This window comes from Empidonax traillii, unplaced genomic scaffold (assembly GCF_003031625.1).
Source record: "Empidonax traillii isolate 1590-97213 ecotype Southwest subspecies unplaced genomic scaffold, ASM303162v1 scaffold420:size724490, whole genome shotgun sequence".
NCBI classification, from domain to species: Eukaryota; Metazoa; Chordata; class Aves; order Passeriformes; family Tyrannidae; genus Empidonax; species Empidonax traillii.
The window spans coordinates 44,437-64,641 of record NW_020955613.1 but is presented as its reverse complement, the minus strand read 5'-3'; the positions used below and the strand labels follow the sequence as shown (position 1 = coordinate 64,641).

General features: G+C 44.0%; 1 protein-coding gene across 9 annotated transcripts in view; it reads right to left on the bottom strand.

Moving 5' to 3' along the window:
• CHL1 (cell adhesion molecule L1 like) overlaps positions 1-19,663 on the bottom strand; it is a 123,753-nt gene extending 104,090 nt beyond the window's left edge. For 6 of the 9 annotated variants that reach the window (XM_027894203.1, XM_027894207.1, XM_027894210.1 and 3 more), the window contains exon 1: positions 19,283-19,360. The gene's annotated coding sequence lies outside the window, so the exon portion shown is untranslated. Of the gene's footprint in view, positions 1-19,282; positions 19,361-19,638 lie in introns of those variants that run through there. The other 3 variants (XM_027894204.1, XM_027894206.1, XM_027894205.1) reach the window with 3 other exon arrangements.
• Positions 19,664-20,205: the final 542 nt, after the last annotated feature.

Genomic DNA, 20,205 nt, shown 5'->3' with positions numbered 1-20,205 from the left:
CAAATATACAGTTTGCTTATGGGGTAGGCTTTTGCTAATCACTACCACAGCACTGGGCAACTCACAAAACCAATCCTATAATGAGGTTAGAGAGGCAAAACATGCTCATCTCAATTTTTTTGTGCAAAAAAAAAAAAAAAAAAGACAGTTACTTGCATATGCAGTCCCAGCAACCTTGAATTCACGTCTATATGTGAAGAAAACCAGACCCCCAGTATTTACAACCTAACCCTTCCATCCCCATACAAGCAGAGGTCCTCTGCCTGTTTACTTAAGCTGAGGATGGGGCTATAAATCTTAATTCTGCCCAATTTTATTGTTAATATAATCCATTTCTGAGACTGATAAAATAATACTTTATTCTTTTTTTTTTTTTTTCATGGACCAGTAGCTAATAATGTCACCAGCTTGAGTTATACAAGACTGAGATCATTGTCTGTTTGCCCCACAGCATCTTGTCTACTTTTTTTTTTCCTGTCCTTACACTTTTGCTTCTGCCTTCTGTGCTGGTACAGACTAAGGCACTTGTATCCAGGAAGGAGTGGTCTTTCTCCAAGTCAAAAATCTAGTAGAATCAATGAGCTCTTAGAGGAAATCTCCTAGGGTCTGACCTTCAGGGTGGCCTTTTCCTCTTTAAACCCCATGTAAAACAGCGATTCTGCCAGTCAATCCTCAGTAAAAGATTTAAAGAAAAGGGACTGTCGCCTATTGGTGGCACCAGAAATCTAAGCAGGAATTAAGCAGCTTGAAAAAGCCTTTAAATCCAACTTGCCATTCTCCCAGAGCTCTGCATATATTCTTCCTGGCCCTGTGTTCCCTGAGCCCTTTGATCATTCCATATTGAAGCAGTCCCTTGTTTAATACGCAGCTCCGATGACTCCACGATAACATCAAAACAGAAGGGGAGAGAAAGAACATGAAAGGATGTGAAGTCAATGGTTCCCCCAATCACAATACACAAACAGGGCTACTTAAAAGCCACGGCTTTACAGAGCTGCCTTTATGCTCTCACAAAGCCTCACGCAGCGTTAAGACCAACTACAAACTGGGACTAATGATTAAAACTACATCGGGCGGCCTTTCTTCTGCTTTAATTGTTGCTCAGAGGGATTAGACCCACAAATCCAGCACCTATCTTTGTGCTTCATCCCGGAAGTCCATGGCACCAGCTGGTCTAACCATTTTTCTGGTGGAAATCAGGGCTTCCAAGCCAGGGTTTCCTCACTACATGGAAGATGCACACGTCTATAAAACACGGTCCTTCATCCTTGAGCCATCATGGAATGGTTGGGGTTGGAAGGGACCTCAAAGATCATCTTGTTCCAATGCCCTGCCATGGGTAGGGACACCTTCCACTAAACCAGGTTGCTCCAGGCCACATCCAGCCTGGTCTTGAACATCTTATAATAGAGCTCCAACCATGCTCTAACCAGTTCTAGAGGCGTTTTTGAACAAGAAGCAAAAATACACTGAAATCTCTCTTGTGCTCTTCTAAGAGCATCAACCCAATTCAGCAAAAAACTAAGACTTTGTCTTCTTGATCTCCAACATCTTCCTGTTTCAGTGTTTACATAAAACTCCTCAGCATGTTTTGGAGGCCAGACAGGCGGAAAGGATGACGTCTGCTGTCTAGAACTGATCTCACATTTGGTTCTCCTGCCATATTTCTTGGCTGCCTACACTCACATTAATCTGCTAAACTCACTTGGAAAGCAACATATCACTTGTCCTCAGTTCTATTATTCATCAGACAACCAGGATGGCAGCTCCATGACTGACTGCTAATTATCCTTTCCCACTGCATGTCAGAGCCGGTTGCATTTTCGGCAGCAATTTATTCTTCCTCCCATGGAGTCATGAGGTGGAAGCTGAGGCCTATTGAAGTCAGTGACAAAGGCCCCACTGACTTCATCCTTTAATGGGAAGAGACCTGCCTGAGTGTTATTTAGCGTATGATGTCAATGCTCTGAGATAACAACTGACACGAGGATAACATGCACGTTACCAGCGGTGCCGGGATGGGCCACGGCCCTCGAAGGTTCTGCACACTGTCAGATCCCATAGCCTGGACTGTTCAGATCCTGTGTCCAAAATGGACAATTGTATGATTGTATCCCAGAGATACAATCCCTGTCTGCAAAAGCAGTTTGGAATAGCTATGGATATATAAATTCACTGTACATTGCACCTGAACTTCTTTAAGACAAGCTGAAAAGACAGTTCATGAGATGGCAGAGGAATTTCATCTTTCTCTGAATTCCTATTTCTCCTCCTAGACAAGCTGGCAAGAGGGACAGCAACATTGCCCCAAATGCTCACTTTTTACACAAAAAAGTGTAGTTTCCATCTGAGGGTGTTTTGTGTATGTGTATGAGGAAGCTAAAATGCAAGTGTTGCTTAACACACTTTCTGAATTACAACAGGCCTTGAGGATGGTTTTGCCGCTTTGTTTGGGTTTCTTTTCCCCTCCAAATAAGCTGTCCTGGCTTGTCTTTTCCCTCACCTATTCCTACTGCCTTACTCCCCCTCACTCACACAGACCAAGTGTTTCAGTTTTGTGTTCTTTCACTCCCAACTGGAGGACTGCCCTTGACTGAACTCCCAACTGGAAAGAAAGATGCTCAAGCCAAATTCTCAGCATAGCCCATGAGATCTTATTCAAATATATTTTTTCTGTGCTTCTGTATGAGCTGATTTCAACTTGCTGGTCCTTTGTTCTATGCAAGGCTGGTTTTCCCTTTGCTATTCCTGTACCACACAAGCCAGCTGACCTCTGAGGAAAAGGGAAATCCATTCTCCCCAGTCAGGATTGGTCTCTGGAGCTTCTATACCACTGAAGCTTTTTACAAGCCTGAGTTTGTTTTTCTGATGCATCCTAATATTGCTGTTGTTTAAAAAAAAAAAATATGCAGAAAATTATTGCTTGAATTAATAGCAATTCTTATCTGTGGAAGGCCAAAAAGAAGGATGAGAAGAATCAATCATGATTCCTATATAGCATAGGCTGTCACAAAGTCATGTGAGTAAAGGTGGATTGTAAAAACTATCTCAAAATATGAAGCAGAATCCACGAGACTAAAAAAATAAATAAATTAAGTGAAAATCAATCTGCACTGTACTGGTTGTTTGTAAAATTAGACAATTAATTCTGTGTAAACTAACCTATCAGGAGAGCACACTGTGGCGATCCTGATAGCTGATATTGCACTACACTGTATTAGGGAAAGAATGATTTAATGAGATCCCTGGAGAGTCTCCATGGACTTGGATCATCCTCTCAAAAAGGCCATTTTTACTCCATTTAGCTGCCAGTGTGTTGCACTTCTGATACATACATGGACAGAAAGAAAAAAAAAAAGGAAAACCCCACCTAAAAACCACTATTAACACAATTATCAGGACCAATAGGAATTGTGCTTTTCAGGATCAAAAAGGACATTATGTCATTTTCAATATATAAGAGCCATCAGAAATAACATCTGTATCCTAAAACCCACTGCACTTAAAGCCACTTACAGCCAGAATAGCAGCAGCATAAAGAAAGCTTTTACACACAGGGGGGTGTGAAAAAACATAATACTACTAATAATAAAAATAAAATCACAGAGTGCTTGCCAGAAAAAATCTCCAACCTGACTTTTATTAATACTCTATTTTTCTTAAAGTAAAGACCTAGTGTGGAGCTTGCCAAATACAATAAATGCCCCAGTTTAACATCTGATTTTTCAAATAAAGTGGAGAAGACCACCTTCAGCCCCAAACCCAAAATGGCTGTATTTCCAACTGATCACTTGCTGGAAAATAACAGCTGGGAAACAGCAAGGCAGAATATCTGATCAGGAGCTTAGTGGTAGGGTTAGGAGCTGTTCTATTTGCAGATTCTCTGCAAAGAAACACGTATGACCGCATTTGTGTCTCCAGTCTGAGCAATCAATATTCTCAGGCTTCAAAACCTTTTCCAGGGAAGTCTGTGGATTTCTCTCACCGTCTGACCTGTTTAACACGAGTGTTCCTGCCAAGTGGGGCCTCAAATTAGAGAGGCAAACCCCTGAAAATTTCAAATGAAGGGTAAATAAATAATAAGCCAACAAAGGAACCCTTATAAACATTCAAGCCACCCTGTAAATTAAGATGAATTACTGTAAATTAAGATGAATTACTGCATTTCCTCTCCAAATGTACTGTTGGACTTTATGGAAGTACCAACTCTCTACATCACTATCGTGGGGCTGGACAGCACTCATGTAGACCAGGCTGTGATGCCAGTATTGATCTGCAATATTTTCACGTTTCAGCAAGTTAGTGGCTCAAAGATTCAATATTTTAAGGAGTTAACAGGAATACTCAGAGCTTAAGGATTGAGCAGTTAATGAATGCAAATCAACACGCCAGAATATGCTGAATTATCATCATGCTGCTCCCACTTCACCTGGGCCAGCCTATGTGACATCCACCTGGACCACGAGACACCCCAAAAGAACAGCGGGAAGAAGCCAACCTGCAGGAGATTGCTCACAGACAGCCACCACCAAAGCCTGTTCTCCACAGGGGAGTGGATTCCAGCCTGTGTTAATCACCCCTAATTGATTTAACAACACTAGGAAGCTGCGAAAGAGTTCAAATAACAGTCTTTGAGCCCTAATATTTACATGGGCAAACATTTGTTTATCTGTCAGCTGTGTAATCTCAGGGCCTCTGCAGAGCCTGGGACAGCCTCTTAAGTAGCTTTCCCCAGTTTTGATTAGCTGCCTCCATAAATATTCCTAACATTTGCACCCAGTGGACCAAGTATTTTGTTGAGCAGACTAATTGGTTCACAACCCCTGCTAAGTATCAGCCATATCATCCCTGACTGCCATGGGCTATGATCATCATTAGCCAAGCGACAATCTCCCAGAGAATTTGGGCTCTTTAATCTCTGTTCTCCCCGAGGACATCAGACTCAGTGTGGGTTAAAACCATCAGAGTTTGCTCTCGCTCCTTTCTTGCTCTCCGTTCTCAGCACAGAAGGAAAAACCTTGTGAAGGTGGTGACCCAGAGGAAGTTCATGTCCACACCCCCCAGGAGATGTCACAGATCTTGGGGCCAGTGCTGCTGGGGCAAAGGGACAGATCCCACCTGCATCCACATTTCCACAATTCCACGATCTCCAGGAGAAGTGTCAATTAGCAGCTCCCAGCTGAAGTCGCACCCTGACGGAAGAAGCCCTTGAACTTCATCATTCCTTCTGTTGACACCACACTGACACCAAACCAGCACAGCTGGGATAATCCCAGGGGCTGCAGAAACACCCTGTGCCCTGAGTCCCAGCTGGGGTGGGCACAGGAAAACTGAAGCAGAGAAGGAGATGAAAAGCAGGTCAGAAGCTGGAACAAAAGGTGAAAAAGAGAGTAAAGGTGAGAAGATGAAAGGCAAAGTCTGAGAAGACTTCTTGTCTTCAGAAAAGGCAGAACCCACGCAGAGAGTAGCAGCTCCAGACCGTGCCAACCTAAATTTAGAGATTTAGGGAAGAAACAGGGGCTTTCTCTTTGTTTTGTCCCATCAGGAAGAAAAAGTTCTCCTCTTAAACCCAGGAAATACTTTAAAATGTTTTAGATCTGGAGTGCTCAGTTCTCTTCCTTCAAAAGACATACAAATCACAGACACCAATTTACTGGCATAGCTAAAAAAACCCACCCCAGTGAAGAAGGGCATCTCTCTCCTCATTGCACCTCTCCCCATCCAAAGGGAAGAGAAACACCCTGGCACAGACAAAAAGCCCTTCCTGGCCCTCTGCATCACCTGCTTGCTGACCAAATTCTTCCTCTTCAAAATACCCCTGCCCCCTGCTGCTGGAGATTCATCTCAGCATTTCAACCACAGAGGGGAAAATGAGATGTTAAACCACCACTCACCACCTGAAAGGAAAAAAATCCAGCTTTTCCCTGCTGGCCTTTATGAGTTTTATAGAGAAACAGGGTTATTAAAGGATGAAATCAAAGCAGCTCTGATGGACACCACCTGTCTCGTGCCCAGACTTGTCCCAAGGCAATAAACTCTGGGGTTTGGGAGCAGAGCTTCACCCCAGCAGTGCCCTCCCCTCACAGCACCCCAGCAGCATGAAGAGTTTTATTTTTCTTTGAGTCACGCTGAGAAATCTCCGCAATTTGTAGCTTTGGAAAGCCTCCACATTCACATTTAATTTGGAATTATATCCTCCCTGTCAAAACATGCCTGGGGGCAAGTCACTTATGAAGGAAAAAAAAAAAAAAAAAAAAAAGAAGAAGAAAATATAAATTTGAATTTTCCTGTCTGTTCTGAGTCATAACATCTGCCACAGATGTCAGCAGCCAAAGACAGGAGGATGTTCTTCCTCAGGGAGGTGCACCCAAAAAAAAAGCGATACCCCAAAATAGAACGAATCTGAATCACCTCTGAGGCAAGACCTAATTGTTAAATATTAGGAACAAACATTAATACATGAGCTTTCCAGCACTTGTCATGTGCCCACACGAGGTAAAATACCAAATTACATACCTGTCTATTTGAAAAATAGAAGGTATAAATGCGCTTGTGTGTGTACACTCACATAAACACACACATTACAGGGGTGTAATACCAAATTTTAAAGTTCATGCCTCCGAAATAAATCTAAAAATTTGATATGCTCCATTTTGTGCCTGAAAGGGAAACAAACAGAAGGGAAGCAGCTCATCCACCTTGCTGGTACTGTGATTATTTTCAGGGAAGATAAATGTAATATCAGACTCAAAAGCTCAAGGCAAAAGCTATTGCCTGTTGCACAAAATGGTTTTGAAACATAAATAAATATGTGAGATACACAATCTTATTTCCATGAAGTGCCAAAATGGTTAAATAATTCTATGCCAAATCATACATAGAGAGTAATTTAACTAATTGTGTGTACATATATATATATTTATAAATAAAAACACCTTATTCACTCAATCTACTGCATGTTCAGGAAGGACCAGGGCACCCAGCTCAAAGGGAACTGTGGAAAGCCTTGCAGGAGACAGTTCCAGGATAATCTGACCAGGGAGACATTAATTTCCCATCCCTATATTTAGAAGCGACCTCTGATCTAAAACATGAGACTTCCTCGAGGGTCAGAAGAGATTTGTTTCATTTTATGTAACTGAAGTTAAATTCACAAATAGCCCCTGGCCTTCAGGAGGCTGAAGGAGAAGAGGGTTGGGATTGGATTGTTTTCTTTCTACAAAAAATAAGATAAAAATCCCTTCAATAGGAAGCATCTGCTCAGCAGCCCAAGGTGCTCAAGATGCAACTGAGATGGGAGATCCTGTACAAAATGCCTTAGAAAGGGCTAGAAATAATTACTATTAATCATTATTAGTAAATAAGATGAGCTGCTGACATATTCTGACCTTTGACAACAAACATTCAAAAATTAAAAAAATAGAAAGGAATAAATGAGACAAAAATTAGGAAAATATTGAAGGTCCCTTTAAGAAAGGAATGAAAAGAATTATCATTATTTCGTGTACAGACCAAGTGTTTCAAGGAATGGACATGACAGACTGAAGTATTTATGAAAACAGGTGAAACAAGGTCAAACAGTCACTTCAGTGATCACACTGGAATTAAGAGACAGCAAGTTTAAAATGGGAAAGAAAATCACAATAATTAACTTTGTGAACTGTCTGCCACCAGGCTGTTATTGATACAAAGGGCAGAATGACTGGAAGAATGATTAGATGTTTAAAGTGCTAATAACAATACTTTCCCAAGCCAGGATAAGAATTTATAAGGGATATCGATCTCATGTTTCAGGATGGAAGCCAAGAAGTAAATGCTTGGGAAGAAGGGAAAATAAAATAAAATAAAATAAATCTTTCAGGGACTCTTTGCTCCTTAATTGTGATTATGAGAGTTCAAGGGAGGAGGGAGGAATATTTGGGGATTTTTTGTGGTGTTGAGTCATCCAGTATTAGTTACTAACAGGGAGAGGATTCCAAGTTAATTGGATCTTTAATCGGATTGAATAGGGTAATTCCTACCTCTCTGCGTTCCTAATGGATGTCACAACATCAGGAGTTAAATGCTGAAGTGCTGCTCTGATTTGAGAGCAGCTTCTGGGGAATCCTTAGGCAAAGACAATTACTGAGATGTCCATTGAGAAAGAAAATGATCATGAAGGTCGATACAGTTCCAACAGAATTTCGGAATAATTAGTGAGTCCATCCTTACAGGTAGGGCAGACACTCTTGAGTGATGGTGGCTTTTTTCCTCAATAAATAATTTTATCACCATTTATCGTTTTTCCTAATTCCAAAGAGGAATATGACCATTATCAGCCCAGGTTCTACACTCTGAAAACTGCTACTCAGTATTGCTGGCAATGCAGAGAGGCAGAAACACTCAAACCATGCAAAGCTAAATGCAGGTAATTGGATGCTCTAATTGATCACAAAGAGTTTATGTTTCTGTTAAATAGTCCAAAGGAAACACGCTGCCTTTTTCCAATGAGAAGATCCTGAAATAACAACTCTCTTCAAAGCCAAAAACAATAGAGGGAAATGTTGCTAAACAAAGGTAATAGCTCTGCGAAGGAGTCGTAAAAAAAAGAACATATGTGAGTTGTTTCTCTCCCTGCAACCATTACAGGAACATTCTCTGCTGTGGATGTTAGACAGAGCTTTTCAAATCTTCCTGGAAAAGTGATTTCCAGTCCTGGCTGAAGAATTTCCATGACAGTAAAATTCCTTACAGTCTTTAAGGCATCGGTTTCTCCTCCATTAGAACTGAAAATCCACAGAAAAAGACCAGCAACAAAGTCACCTGGACCATGATTTTGGCTGAACCGCTGCACTCCCCCACAGAAGAAACACAATATTATGTTTAAATTAATGATTTCCTCATTATTAGGCATTTGGAAGCACTTGTAATAGAGTATGTTTCTCCTTGGAAAAAAGAAGGAGGACAAAAACCAGACAAAAAGTCAGAATTTGCCAAAAAATTCCACTGAGACCACAGAGATTTCCCTACTGGATTCCCCAAAATTTGGTTCAGTGGTGTAAATATAGGGTTGATGATTTCTTTGAATACTGGTATCTTTAGGATTGATGCCAACAAGGTGGAGGGCACAAAGAGCCCTCGGTGAGGACTCTGCTGAAGAGGATTCATGGCTTTCTTCTCCCACAGCAGCAGAACAGGGGGCCAGGGGTGCCAAAAGCCCCAACCACAAATAGGTTTCTTCATCATCATTAGCAAAGCACAGAATCCAAAACTGCTGTTTTGACTGGGAAACAGATGCCAGCACTCAAGGTGTTTTCCACTGCCAAGACTCACTTTGCTGAGACATATGCTCCAACACTCAGAAACAGGAGCTCTGTCTCCAGTTGAAACTCCTTTCTTTGTCCTTTTGGCTCTTCTATTTCTCCTTTTTGTGCTTCCCACGTTGGTTTCTCTCACACAAGGTATCCCCTCTCAGTCTGAACAAATCATAGTTCCTTCCAGTGCATAATCACAGATTTAAAAATATTGTCCTTAATGTCTAATTTAAAATTGTCTGGCTCCAGCTACCAGCTATTGGATCTGATTTTTCTTTTCTCTTCTTGATTAAAAAGCTGGATATGCTTTCCCCATGAAAATACTTGTCCCTGTAATCAAGTCCCTCCTCAATCCTCTTTTTGATGAGCTAAGCAGATTGAGTCTCTAAATCTCTCACTGCAGGGAATTTTCTCCACTCTTCAAATCAATATTGTGGTTATTCTCTTGACTCTTCAGTTTTGCAGACCCTTTTTTTTTTTTTTTTCAGCTATTGACACCAAAACTGGGCATGATTTTCCATCATTCTCATGGACTGCTGTAAAAACTGCCTCAAAGGATCCTTCATCCTTCAGATGGGAAACCATCTTCCTTTCTGTCTCTGCTGTGACCCCTAGAGCCAAAAACACTTGGCCATTCCTACGAGATGTATCCCCCTACCTTTTCCGAAGATAATAACCAAGGCTTTTTCCAGCAGGCACTGGAATCTTTGATCAGTCTCACCTCTCCCTCTGTCCACCCATCCCAGTTTGTGTGTCACACAGGTACAGAGACATCAAATCCAGTGGCTGAGGACGGTACTGACCAAAAAGCTCATGCCCCAGGCCTGCTCATTAAAGCTCTTTAAGAAGCTTCAGTGTTCTGTCTTAGCTGTAAAATTTGATTTTTAGGAGATCCAGCTTTGACCTATCTACGTATTCCATCAGGAACTGTAGTGACAGAACACGGGGTAATGGATTCAGACTGAGAGAGGGGAAATTTAGATGCGATATTAGGAAAAAAATTCCTCCCTGTGAGGGTGGGGAGGCCCTGGCACAGGTAACCCAGAGAAGCTGTGGCTGCCCCAGCCCTGGAAGTGTCCAAGGCCAGGCTGGACGGGCCTTGGAGCAACCTGGGCTGGTGGAAGGTGTCCCTGCCCATGGCAGGAGGTGGAATGAGATGGTCTTTAATGTCCCTTCAAATCCAAACCATTTAAGATTCTCTATGATATCTACTCAGTAAGCAGTTTTTTCCCAGTGATGCCCATTTCCTCCCCCCCCACCACATCCTTTCGATTCCCTGCTCCATAAGCACATTTAGCATCCCAGATTAATTGAACTTTCAAGTCCCAGGCCCACTCTGGGTGATCCTAAGTGGACTGGACACCATCTCCTCTCCGAGGTGTGCAGTAAATTGCTGGATTAGCAGCACACACTGTAACGTGGTCAGGCACTCAGAGTATCAGCTGTCTCACATCATTTACCTGTAGCCAAGTTACAGTTCAATTACTGAAGTAATATCTCATTCAGGCAGAACAAAGAAAGGAAAAATATGCAAATGAGTGAATTTAAATTCACTTAATTTAAAGGCCTAAAATTTTTAAGGGCACGTTCCCTCTCTGGGGACATTTGGGTTCAGGGATTATAAAACACATAAAGCTATAAATGGTTAAATGGATTGTCATTGCCTGAGCATCAAAACATTGCACACATTATTCTTTTCAGTGAGTGCATTATATAATTAACATTGCCAACACACAGCATTCCTGACCATATCCTATCCTATGCAAGGATAAAACTTGGTCTAACCACCACCCATTACAGGGAGCTTTGTGCCCAGACAAGCTTAGCACACATTTTGGAGGATCACAGTGGAATAGGTTTGTATGGAGAATGCTGCTTGTCTGCTGAATACAAAGATTATTCCAATTTTTTGGTGATCCACATGATAAGATTGTGAATAACCCTTCAGGTCTGTTGCCTGTTGGGGTTTGTTGGTTGTTTTTTTTTTTTTTTAATAAACACTGAGGCATATTTTTTTATTCACCAAAGATTAATTTTTCCTCTTGCTATGCAGCTGGAATTCTGTGAGGTTTCAGTGCACAGTGATGTCTGACAGGAGGAATGGCTGACAGTGAAAATCTGCTGCACTGGCAGGATAATTAGGTACAATGCTCCAAAAGGCAGGATCCTGCACACAGGGAAGTAAAGGGGAGAAACTCCCTTTCCTTTAGGGGCTGCATTACCAAACAAGCTGTATTACAAGAAAGATGGAGAGAGACTGTTTACAAGGGCATGTAGTGACAGGACAAGGGGGAGTGGATTCAAACAGAGTAGGTTTAGGTTGGATACATGGAAGAAATCTTTCCCTGGGAGGGTGGGCAGGCCCTGGCACAGGTTGCCCAGAGAAGCTGTGGCTGCCCCAGCCCTGGGAGTGTCCAAAACCAGGCTGGGCAGGGCTTGGAGCAACCTGGACTAGTGAAAGGTGTCCCTGCCCATGGCAGGGCTTGGAACTGGATAACCTTTAAGGTCCCTTCCCATCCAACCCACCCTGTGATTACTTCACCTTTAACAAAGCTTTGTTCTATAGCACAACTCAAACAGGTCTCAATTTTCAGCAATTCCCTGGGATATAACGTGAAGCTGAAAAGGCGAGTCCCAGCATTTCCCAGCAGGTAGGCACCGTCTGGACAGGTATCAGCTGAAAACCAGGGTGCTGAAATCCCAGGCTGAGCGAGTGCTGCACGCAGACAGCAGGGATGCTGCAATTCCACAGGCTCAGCAGAGGGAATCAAAATCCCGGATTTAGGTGCAAGCCTAAGTCAAACCTCACGCAGTCAATAACAGGAAGGTGCATTTGTCATGCAGGTGGTAAAACCTGAGCAATTACTGGGGATTTCAGTGGGACCCTGTAAATTTAATGAAGCAGGTATGGCTAAGCTTTGTGCAGCTGGGACAGGCCTTTAATCACGGTTACTCTCCAGCTTACACACCACAGTTGTCACCTGTATGGCTCAGAAAGCTGCAATATTCATTGCTGTTTCCTGGCTGTTGGTTTTCCAGTCAAAATAGGAGACAAGGATAAGCCACTCAAGAGGAGACCCCGTTACAAAGCTCCCAGCAGGAGTGTCTGTGGACACGATCCTGCAGAAGCCCAGATGGCTGAAGTCAGTGTAACTCAATCATCCTCAGCTGAACCACAGTCATTTATATCAGTCAAGGACCTGAGCCATTACGCCTACTTCTCAAACTGGTTAGGTTGTAAATTAGATTTTCATCACTCCTGGGACAAAAACCTGACTCTGATGAGGTCAGGGGGAGTTTGACCATCCATTTCAGAGGCGCCATGACTTCACCAGTGGGGTTTTTTTTTTATATTCAGCCCTGTGTTATTTACTTCTGCTCAAATGGAACCAAAGGAATACTTTGTCACAAAGGAATTTGGATTTTAATGACCAAAATAACTACAGTTTGAGTGATGCCTCAGCAGAACTCAAAGTAAGCGCTGAATACAGTTTGTTCCTGCACAACTGAATGAACAGAAAAGATTAGATGGGGCGTTCTCTGACTTACAGCAGGTCAGAACAGAAATCCCCTAAAACCTATTCCCTCAGTGAAATTTTACAAGAGTAAGTAAAATGAAAGAATAACCTGTGAAAAATAAAGCACAGGGCCCTTATCCAGTACAAGACTTGAGCAATAATCCAAATTTGAGGTAATAATTTCACTGAAATCAGCAAACAGGTTGTGGTTTGGAGTATTTTACCTACCAAGAAGTAAAACCAACAACATTAGGCTAACAAGCATGGATGCAAACAGCCCCACAGACCTGGGTCAACCACCACAAACCACCCTAGCACCACAGAGGGGAGAATTTTAGGGATGAGACAGACAGATCACACTGCGCTATGTGATCTTTTTTGGGGGAGAAAAAAGGTAGATGCTTCCAAATCTGCAGAAAATCTTTCATTATTAATTCTCTGATTTCTTTAAACTGCAAAACTAATGGTGTATTTTGCGAGCATGCCTAATAATAAAATAAATAAATAAATAAAAAGCCATTGAGTTAATCACTCCTGTTGCTGAAAGCACTGTTGTGGTATTTTCTAACAGAAAAAAGAGCCTGCCCTGGAATAATAATTTTACTTTCCCTATAAGCAGAGCAATCTTTCATCAAGACTAATTTTATTTCAAGCACTGGGGATACAGCACTGGCACCAGCCATTTTTTTTTACCGAGACATTGTTCCAGGTTTCCATCGGGTTTAATACAGTAAAATCCACGTGACAGGAACCGAGCGATGCATTTTTCAAATATTCTCTAAAGCTGTGGGAATACAGTCCTTAAAGGCAGCCCTCTCTCCTTTCAAGTGCCACACAAGCACAGCAGGCAGCACTCAAAGCCACCTCTTCTGTGTCAGCCAGCGGGAAAGGCTGACAGGGAATTGCCTGTGTCACACTCCAAAAGTCACCAAAGGAGACACAGACTGAAAGGTGGATGGGCCCAATTCTGCTTGCTGGTTTTATCCCCACGCCCCACCCCCTCCTCCTCTTAGTGGATTACTGCCTAACCAATTAATTTTGGCCTGAATGGAGACTGCCAGCCTTGCAGAGTCATCCCTAGGGCCTCCCAAAAAATGGAGACACTTGAAATGAGATTTTTAAAAGCACTAGAGTCATCTGACTAAGCTATATTGAGAGGACAGAGGACTGTGGCTCACTGAGGTGCCTGGATTTCTTTGGAACTGGAGCCTTGTGCTTTCACTACTTGGCTTGTTTGTAGTTAAACTTTCTATTCAGGAGGGCACTGAGACATCCCAGCCATCAGACCCCCCTTCACACGGGTCCTTCCCACCTTTAATTACAGCTCTGTCCACCTCCCAAAAAAAGGAATGCACAAAGGTGCTGCCTCTGATGCTCCCGTGATGAAGAGGAGGAGGTGGCAGGAGCATCAGCAGGCAGGTGACACCAGCAGCAAGGTGGGGTTCAGGCTAAGGACCAAGAGCACTGACAGAGCAGTGCAAAGGTCACCTGGTGCTGTACTGAGGATAAATATCACGTTAGGCACACAGGGGTCACCTTTCCCCACAAACACAGGGAGGATGAAACAAGGACACCACAAGAAGCTCCGTTTCTGCCCCAGGGGGTGTTTTTTGGAGGTGACCTGTGAGAGCCTGGCGTGGGGCTGTCCCCGAGGCAGCTCAGCCTGGCTGACACACCAGCTCTCACAGCCAGGCTGGGAACCATCTGTTAAAAATATCCTCGAAAGCTGCACTCTCACAGAAACAACCCTGGCTCCTTCCCCTCCAGCTGCTCAGAACTGGATCCAGACTTTATTTCTTCCATGCCAGAGAACAGGAGCAAAGACATGGATGAATCCAAGCAGGCTCATCCCTGCCCTTCCCAGTCTCCCCTTCGCCCTCCCTAACTCAGCCAGATCCTCACCACACCTCTGATTTAATTCCATCTTGCTGCTGACAAACAACAAAAGGGCAAAAACAAACAACAGGAGAAAACCACCTGAAATCAGCAATTTTCTTTGTAATTGGAGAAAAGGGAGGGCAAGGGGGGGTCAAAAAAAAATATGAAGACTTAAAATCCCTAATGAAGAAAGCAACATAGTTCTTGTCCTTATTTGGAAGGGGATCTGCACCTGGAGATCACGCTCAAAACAACAAACACAACATCAGCTGTAACAATAAACAGTAGTTTTAATGATAAACTGTTTTCCACCTGCTTTTTTTTTTTTTTTTTTTTTTGAGTTTTATACATTCAGGTGCAATGAAGGAAGGAGGAAACATCTGCTAGGGAATGCTGAAGCCCCCAAAAAATAACATATCACCACGGCCAGCACTCCATGTTCTTCATATGAGGTGTCTAAAGACACCGAGAGGAGAAACACAAGACACCAAATATTATCATGTACCTTCATCTTTTTACAGTGCAGAGGCAATCACTGTAATGGCAAGTGCTAATCAGCATTTGGGTATGCAAATGAACTTAGAGAAGTCTGTGCATAAAACAGATACAAGGAGAGTAGCTGGAAAAAAAAAAAAAAAAAAAGCCAATTAAAGCAACCTTGACTTTCGGGCACTGACTTTGTTACATAGAAACAACAGGAAAAAAAAAAACCATGACAACAAAACCACAAAGTCAAACAAGCTCACATGTACCTTTATCTTTACCTAAGTTTCTCAGAGCCTATAAAGGCAATTAATTACAAATACACACCTTATGAACTACTATGATCTTAGCCAAGGAATACTGAAAACAAGTTGAGAATTGGGTCAGTGTAGTCTTAGCAGACTCCTACAACACCCTCTGCTAGTCCAGTATGCAGTAAGTCATGCATTTCTCAAGCTCTTTAAAGAAGAGAAATACCTGGATTCCTTTTTCTCATCAAGAGAGAAGAAATCTTCCAGAATGCCAACTGCTATCTAAATAAAATGAGTGCCATGGCAGCCTGCAGTCATCCCTGCCCTGGTGTGCTTCTTTACAGCTTCACAAGGAAGGGGATATGTCTATATTACAGGCAGCAGAGCTCAAAAGGGTGTAGATAAGTAGAGCAAAATGGTGCTGGGAACCCCAGATCCACCCACACACATTGCAAAGGCTCTGCTTCAGCTCCACTCAGGAGGCCAGGGATGAAAAGCCCATTAGGCAGCTGAAGTGCACAAAGTAAACTCCTGACAGAGATATTCTGGCTTAAGTTCAGCCAGAATTAATCCAGTTGGTGAGGTCTCCCTGCAAACCAACACACAGTAAGTGGGATGGGACGACTGCAAGATTCCCCTCCAAGGTTCTCTCCAGAACCAAGGTGTCAGCACACACAAACCCACGAGCAACAGTAAAGAGTTCACTGACCAAAGTATAATTCAGTGTGTGTGAACTGTCTGCAGGGTGCCACAGCCTGGTAAAAATCAGCACTTTGGGTACATAACCATGATACCATGGCTCTTTCTTTCTGCTCTTTGAGTACTAAATCTTTTATTTCCCCACACAAAATGGATCTGTTAAGGAACCACCAGCATCTTCCTTGAGGACAACCCAGCAGAGCTCTCCAGCCATAGGATGGGCTAGACCATCCTGATATAATTTAGACAATGATCAAACACCACATTCCATGTTGCATTTCATAATGGAGTGCAACTGCAGGATCTCACAGCTCAAGACAGCGTGAGGGGAAGTGTTAAAAAAGCACTTGGCAGATGAATGTTCTTGTTAGGAGTTACTTGTCCCACTAATGATTTTGGGGTCTGCACAGAAGTCTGACCAAGAAAGAACAATTGAAACTTATTATAAAACACTGAGCACACCGCTACCAAAACATGGTTTACAAGATTCCTGCTCTGTTCTCATTCCCATGCTGCTCCCCAGGCTCTGCACTGGACATTAATTTTCATTACACATGATTTAGGGTTGTTATAAGGTGGGCTTTGTGCTCACCAAGAACCCACAATCTTTAACAAAACAGAATTTCTACTTTACTGGACAAATATACCAAAAGAAATTGTGGCATCTTGGTGGGTTGCTAAGCAACCAAGAGCTCCAGTGTCACTTGTTTGTGATCAATTCAAGTCATTCATCAGGCTCTGAAGCGCCAGTTCAGGAATTCCAACAAAATCTGTGCCTTGGGAAAGCCACGGGGACTTCCTGACACACAATAACACTTTCTTTCCTCTAAGATAAACTTCGTAGATGTTCTTTTGATCCGTGTGAGATGTGAATTCATTATTCCTAACATACTGCTAATGGGAAAAGCTATAATTAACTAACTACAAGCATTGTAACTCTTGTAACTCGTGCAAGATAAACCGAACTAATTAGTAGTGTTTAAAGTAGTCCCTGTCCTCTCCCACTGGGAGAGGAGCAGATCCTTTCTTATCACAGAAAAAACTGTCCACAACATCGTCTTCTGTAATGAATAGATACCTTTTTGTTTCATTTTCCCTTCCAAAAAGAAGTGAGAAAGTGCATTTTTATTGGCAAATAAGGTGGCTACAATCCAAGCCACTTGAGGTACGTATCCATGTTGTGAATAATGTTATCTTTCATTTAAAAGAAGGGTTATCTGTTAGTTTTCTTGGGGAAAAGAGGTGGACTGTTATATTTCCATTCATTAAGTCTAATTACTGAAGTAACAAATACCAAATGCCCACGATAATTACCCTCACTCACATCGAGTTAAATGTGATCAGGGCATGTTGCTGAAGCACACTCGCTTTATTTCAGCCTCATATTCAGAATTCATTCCTATTTCCATAAAAACTAATAACAAACAGGAAGAGTTTAGAAACAAACCCTTTTGGAAGCTGTGTATGGCAAAACTTCAGCTTCTTGATTGCTGACAGGTGTTTCTTTCTAAAGATATTTCATGATAATTCCATGTACATTGGGCAATATTTCTGAAGAAACTCCGATACCTTCTGCAAATCTCAGTGTCTTATCTTTTGCATCGCATTTTAATGTCACATGATCTGGTCTTGTAGTTCCTCTGCAAGCCACACTTCACTAACTGCAGATGCTCAGCCCAAATGAGGACCACAGAAACTGGCTGAAAAGAATTTCCTACAGAGAAACTGGCTAAAAAGAATTTCCTAATTTTTTAACTACCCTCTGGAAGAGGTGGGTGAGGGTTTTTTGGTTTGATTTTTTTTTTTTTAAACACAAAGAAAATGTATTATTTTTAAGCAACAGAGAAGTGTTAACACAGTAGCAGTTGTGCTTTTCAGTACTTCCTATCAGGAAAAGCCAAGCAGGGGTTCATGGGAAGCAGTGGGCAAAGGATGACATGCACATCTCCAACAAGGCAGCACTGCACATGTGTTCACAAATGGCCAAAAATTACATATTCATTAAAAGTGCAGACTTTCCCTCCTCTCCTTCTCTCAGAGCTGCATCCAAAGCCATAATATTTATTATTTATTACTTATGGAATGGTGTTTGGGGGAGGTACAAAGCGTGTATTTAACTCAGTCACACCATAGGAACCTTTGCCAGCAAAATAAAAATGCCACCTGCCAACTCTCTGGTGAAATTTTCCAAAACATGTTTGAAGCAAAACTATTACCAGGTGATGCTGATGATGAATTTCCTTACTTTCTAATTGCTATGGTAGAATACCTGTGCATTATCCAACATGCCAGGGCTTAGCCCCTTCCTGCCCCAAGATAAGAAGCAAAGTATCCCTGACCATAGAATGTGACTATGTCATATTTATAGAAGTGATGGGTGAAAAGTCTGTGTACATTTGCTGTGTCAGACTATCAGAAAACAGAACCTTCTTGCATCCTGAAAACCCAAACCAAGCTGAGCCCAGCAATGCTCTGACCAATGCAACACAAATCACTGACACACAGCACACAACACCGAGGTTTAAAGATTCCTACAGATTTCCTGCAGCGCAACACGAGCACATCGCTTCCCCGGGATTAAAAAAACTGGGGACTTTTGCAATTATTTAGGTATTGAGGGGGAAAAAACCCACACAAAATCAGAGCCAAAATCACTAGGAGAGAAGAAACAAGTGTTTGCCACAGAGGCAGGACCTCCGGGCTGGCAAACTTGAACGCAACTGAGCCGATACGAGAGTGACCCGCCGCCCCTCAGCCGAGCCCCCCACGGCCCCCTCCATCCCCTCCCCGGGTCCCGCATCCACCCGCGAACTTTCCCCGGGCAGCGGCTCCTCCGCCTGCAGGACCCGCTCAGAGCGCGGGGAGCCCGAGCATCCCGGTGGGGAAGGAGAAAGGGGAAGGACCGACACCTCGGGACCCCCATGGGACATCCCGGGACCCCCTCGGGGCATTTGCCAGGGCCGAGCCCGGCTCCGCTTCCTCATTGCTCCGCTGGGCGCAGCCCAGGTGCGGTGCCGGCAGGAGGAAACCCAGTTTTGAAATAATGATAATAATGATTCCAGAGGGTTTCTGTGGCCGGGCAGGACGAGGAGAGGTGGCTGCAGGGCAGCCACTGGGCTGGGCACCCCCGGACCCCCCTCCCGGTGCCCCCCCCCGGTACCTTGAGCCCGGAGCGGGCGGAGGGTCGCGGCAGCAGCGGCTCCGCAGCCCCGTCCCGGTGGCTCCGAATTAATCGCTCCACCCCGAAAAAAAAAAAAAAAAAAAAAAAAAAAAGGAGGAGGGAGGGAGAGAGAGGGGGGAGAAAAAACCCAACGCAAGCACCAGCCGCCCCAAACCCAGCCCCGCTCCACACCCACGAGGAGGGAGAGGGTCCCTCCGTGACTGGCATCGCTATCTCCTCCGGCGGAGCTTACAGGGAGCCATGGCAACGAGCCCCGCGCTCCCCAAAGCGCTACCGCCTCCCCCAGGGGGGTCGAGCAGCTCCCACCCCAGCCCCGACCCCGCTCCGGATCCCACCTGCCCGATCCCAGAGCCGGCACCGAGGAGCCTCCGCCCGCCGCTCCTCCGGGAGGCACCTGCGGATGGAGGGAGGGACCGGGAATCGCGGCGGGAAGCAGCGAGGAAAGGGAGCCCTGTCCGCCCCTCGCCCGAGGGGATGTCCCGCGGCCAGGGCAGGTGCGGGAGGGGGGCTCGGAGTGCCGGCCAGCCCAGAACCACAACGGGAGGAGGATGAAGGAATGGCCGAGCTGGGGGGGCACTGCCCCCCACCAGGACCCTCGGGTGCTCTCACCTCGTCATGGTGGTGACCAAAATCCAGTCAAGGAGGGGAGAGGCGCTGCCAGGGAGGGGACTGGCCTCGGCCCCGGCTTAGCCCTTTCTGGGGTGCAGAAGTGTCGTTGCTTTTCAGAGGAAAGGGTGAAAATTCAGAAAAATCCAGCCCTCCCTGCCCCACAGCTCTCCCCCTGTAAACTCCCGGGTACCAACCATCCCAACACCCGCCGTTTCATACATCCAAACCTCTGACAAATCCATCTTTTCCTCCTTTATTTTTGCTGACATCCCCTCCTAACGTTTGCTGTGTGT